The sequence below is a fragment of the Dipteris shenzhenensis genome, chromosome 2 (genome assembly GCF_047967505.1).
Source record: "Dipteris shenzhenensis isolate YYH24624 ecotype China chromosome 2, Dip_SZ_1.0, whole genome shotgun sequence".
Classification (NCBI taxonomy): Eukaryota; Viridiplantae; Streptophyta; class Polypodiopsida; order Gleicheniales; family Dipteridaceae; genus Dipteris; species Dipteris shenzhenensis.
The window spans coordinates 38,116,407-38,121,284 of NC_141597.1; positions in this window are offsets into that span (position 1 = coordinate 38,116,407).

Genomic DNA, 4,878 nt, shown 5'->3' on the forward strand with positions numbered 1-4,878 from the left:
TTGAAAACCTTGGCAGAACAAGGACAGAACAAGCGGTCTTCCAATTTGTAAAGCAATATGCTGCCTGCAGTGCCCTCACCATGCATGCCTCAATAGTAGTGATTTATTTCCTTTCAATGCCAATATGCAAGGCCAGTTCCAAAACATAAAAAATGTAGACTGTGTTGCTATTCGGCTGTGCAGTGTGGTGGAATCATCCCTGGCTATCTCGGCTCAGATTATGCTAAAAAATGCACCTCAAGATGGTACAGCGATAAAGCTTTGACACGTTCAAAAACTGAGCAAATATGAAAGTTTAGAGCTAGACCCTATGGACGCAAGAGGTTAAATTAGGTTGGCTCTTTTCAAGTCTTTTGGAGTTCTGCAATATGTTGATCGAGAATGGAGATGAACATGTCAATGATATGTTTGTTATGCTGACACTGATATTCAACGTCTCTTCCAAATTTGCAAAAGCTTTGAAGCTACGTGGACGGTGGGACCATCGACCAAGTTTAATTTCAAGGCATGCCAATGTTTTACGTAAACAAATATAACAAAGGTCCAAAAAACGAAAAGCTAAAAAGCAACCGCTTCGTGTGTGGGTCCGCAGAAGAATCATGTGACCCATTTGCTCTCTATAATGGCAGGCTTGAGGGGGGGGCCTTGGTCGGCATGAGCAGCAGAAGCAGACATAGAAGGCGAAAGGAGCATCCTGTGGAAGGGACAGTGTTGGCAGTACCAAAGGAGTCTCTTTCATCAAAAGAGGATGGGACAAAAGAAATCCCAACACCAAGAAGAAGCAAGGAGGGCCTGAAAAAAGAGAGGATCCTAGGAAGAGTTCAATCTCGGACCATGCCCTCACCAGGGAGACCTTCGAGCTGAGGTTGAAGTCTACAATGATATGCACTACATGATGGAAGAAGTATACAAGTGTGGCGATAACATGCTAATGGAGTATGATGCCATCACGGATTTTATCAAATGCCTTGTCTTGTGGAGCTTTTTGAATCTTGGAGGACAAAAGGGATGGAGCTAGCTACAACATGGATCTATGCAGGCTTCCTCCACGAAATTAGTAAGCTAGCAAGTGCATTGGTGGATTTGAGCAGGAAGGAAGAAGAAAGAAAAGCAAGAATACAAAAGGAGGAGAAAATTGAGAAAAGTGGGATGCAACTCAAGGTTGTAGCTGAAGAAGAAGAAGAAGAAGAAGAAGAAGAAGAAGAAAAGGGTAGGAGAAGAACCTAGAAGAAGTGAAAACTTGTATTTTTTTATAAGGGCTTATAACAAAGCTTTCATTAAACACCATAAGCTTCTTCCTAATGATCCTATAGCACTACGAACCACCATGGTCTTAGATCCCAAAGGGCTAAACATAGGAAGGGTACCTTTCCCTTCCTTAGCTCATTTCCTTCAAATTGTTTTTAGGTTATCCAGATATGGAGGTGTGTGTGTTTTGGACTAAGGCAACAACACTATTTACATGTACAGGTTTGGAGGAATGGGCCACGAGGTATTTTTCAAGTTGGTGTCAAAGGTGTTGATGAGGGGTTCATCACCATCCAAAATGGGCAAAGAATCCCCATCTACCTCATGACATGGGCGAAGGACCATTGGAGTTATGGTGTGTTAATCATGGATGACATATTGACACAATAAATGCTAGTATATTGGGTTCATGTTGTGATCAACAACTAGTAGCTCATTACATCTTACATTGTATAGGAATATTTTGTATACCACATAGTGTATAACGCTAGGATGAACTTTCAGTGGATGTTTTTCTTTACGATAGGCTCCAACAGTGTGAGTCATGAAGAAATTATTGGCAAACTTTTCACTCTCTAAGAAAAGTTTAATTTGAACTTGGGCCTAGTTCGGATGTCAATTTCCACCAACAAGATTGATCTCATTGTCATTGCATTATTTAGCTTGTTCTTGACAATATTTTAATTTCAAGTTGTGTGACAATGGGAAAGCTATGTAGATTCGAAAAGCGACATATGAAATGGCAATCACAAGAAATCCTCTACCGTTGAAAGGTGCTATCGTTATGGACTTAGGGTGTAGAACATGCATATTAAGGTATGATATGTTTGGCCCTTTCATCATGTTTCTTTGCTACTATGGACAGGTGAAGTTTGGGAGAGTTGGCCACAAGCTACTTTCTCACCTTGATGGTTCCAATTTGTTTGCAGCAATTCTCGCAATTATATTCTTGGTGCACGGGGAAGGGCTCGTTCCCTCGGATTATAAATCTTTGGGGAAGGAGGTGCACTACCTCCCCGCCCACACTAGTGGTTATAATAATTATATATTACATATTATCATACCAATATTTTCAATTGCTCATCCATGCAAAATTGCTTGTTTTCCACCTGGATTCTTACAACATTCCTCTCTTTTGATGCATGTTCTCGATGTGAGGGAGCAAGGGAATCCAAGCTGGATACAAGATCGAACCTTTATTCATATGATTGTAGTCCACGTAACAATATTCTATAGACTACAATGAGGATCAGTTTTGAGCTCTTGTGAGCGTTGTCTTATTCATGTATTTGGTGGGCTTCAACTGCCACAACGCACAAACAATATGGCCAAGTCAATAATAAATCAGCACCCCTGACATTTGCCAAGAAGATCGGGTCCCAACAACGGACTGTGTGTTGTGTCTCATGTCCACATTTTTACTTATTCCATTTCTTCTTTTGAAAACTTGATAAAATGCTAGGATTCAAGTTTGATTTTGAGTTACTAGTTACATGCTCAATCACAGAAAGGCTGCCTGCCGCAACCTAGTTAATTCAAAATCATCGTAACTGCCGTTCATCTTGACATGGCATCCCTTTCATCATGACTTGTGTATTCAAGGAGTCCACACGGGCCACGCAAAGTCCTTTCGGGAGGAATCCGGACAGATTCCAACCAGAAAAGGGTGACAGTTGGCCCTTCTTGGTTGATCGTCAAGGTGAGCTGGGGAGGCCACGTGGAGGATTCCCATGAGTTTTGGCTGGAGTTTTGATTGGAGGATTCCGAGTTTTAGGAGTCAGAGGTGGATGATCAAGATGTAATCCTAGCCAACCACAGTGACCTTGATGGAGTAGGGAAAGGGAGGCGGTGGAACATCTTTCCACCTCATAAAATGGCGAGCACGCAGGTAGCTCGTGAGCCATTTTATGAGCAGGAAAGGCCAGCCCTCCTTTCCCAGCCTGCCATCATCAAAGGCTTGGGGAGAGGGATTGCAAGCTAACACATGTACATTCAGAGATGGTAGCATCCGGGCATGTTGTTTCCAGCAGGTGATTTTAAGGAGGGCATATTGATGAGGAAGAAATTCTGATCAGAATGTCCAGATTGATATTCCCTACACCCAAGACTATGACAGTTGATGGCTCCACATTAGCAATAGCTGACGAGCAAGTGCACCTCAGTTCCTACTAGAATCTGCTAGGAACACTCTTACTGCTTGTCATTAGGCTTTACCTCATTCCCTACTTGTCAACTGCTTGTATTCGATTCCCTCTCACCTTACTATGTTTGATTCCTTTAGGAAGAATCTTGCTTATGTGCACGTGTACGTGCGTGCAAGAAAAAACACATCAACAGGACACACTATGTGTGTGTGCACATGTGCGGATGCTCGCTCACGCATGCAAGGGTTAATAATTTGTTACACTCCTTTTTCTCCATGATTGCATCACCTTCCAGAATATGAGAGGGGGAGGGGGAGGGGGAGGTGGTAAGAACTGAAAATTTAGAGAGGAGAAACTCGAGGGGGAGAGCGAAGGGGAAGATAAAGTAGAGGGAAATGCCAACAAGTATGGTGAGGGATCCAAGCGACCAAGCATTAGGTCGGGAACATATCCCTCAACTGCTATGTTTGTGGAGGATTGCAGGGAGAGAAAATAACATCTTTTTGGGAACCTTAAATTCTTATCCTATCATCTCATCATTTTAGCAACCTTGGACTTTGAACAATGTTCTTGTTCAAAAATTTACAATATCTTCTATAGACTCGTGTCCTTCATAAGAGTGGAAAGGCAAAGAGAGAGGGGGTGTGAGGGAGGAAGAGAGAATGAGAGACTTTAAAGTAAAGAGATTTTTTGAAAACCAAAGAGAGGCAAAGAGTCATAAAAGGGATAAAAATAACTTTAAAAGGTTGAATTGAAGGGGCAACTAGATTCCAATGAATGGACTTCCATCCCTTAAGCTTTATCTCATCAAGTATAACAGTCTTACATAGTTTTTTCTTGACTTGAGGGCCTTTACCCATTCTATATATCCAAATCATTGAAAAATGGCTCTAAAGGCTACACATGTTATAGAATTTTGTTTGGAGAAATAGATATGGCCGAGGCATTTGAGTCAGTCAATTTCACTCAATTTACTAATCTAAATAGCCAAGACATACCACCAATATCATAAGCAAGTTGCAATAATGGAATGAAAGAATGAGCACTACTAAACAGAATCACTCAATCTCAAGCTATCACTCTCTCATAAGGATCAGAATGCCTGAATAGAAGGCAAGGTAGCTTTGATACCATGAACAAATATGGAGAGGGAGAGAAGAAGAGTGGAGATGAGGAGAGGGCACAGAGAGCACACTTCAACTGAATAATACAACACTGTTTAACACTACTCTGCAAAAATTATGCTCATAATCTTTGCATTGTCCAAATATATGTACCTTAGATATGACCAAAAGGTTAGTTACGCCTGCATCATCCATGCATTAGAAAAGCTCAAAAAAACCATCAAACTGTGATCCTTCTTGCTTCTGTCAACTAGCAATGAGACCCACTTACACAAGCCTCAAATAGAAAACCTAATCTAGCTAACTTTGAAGAAGAATGTTTCTGGTCTACCTTTAGTGTATAGTTCCATGACAACATTTCC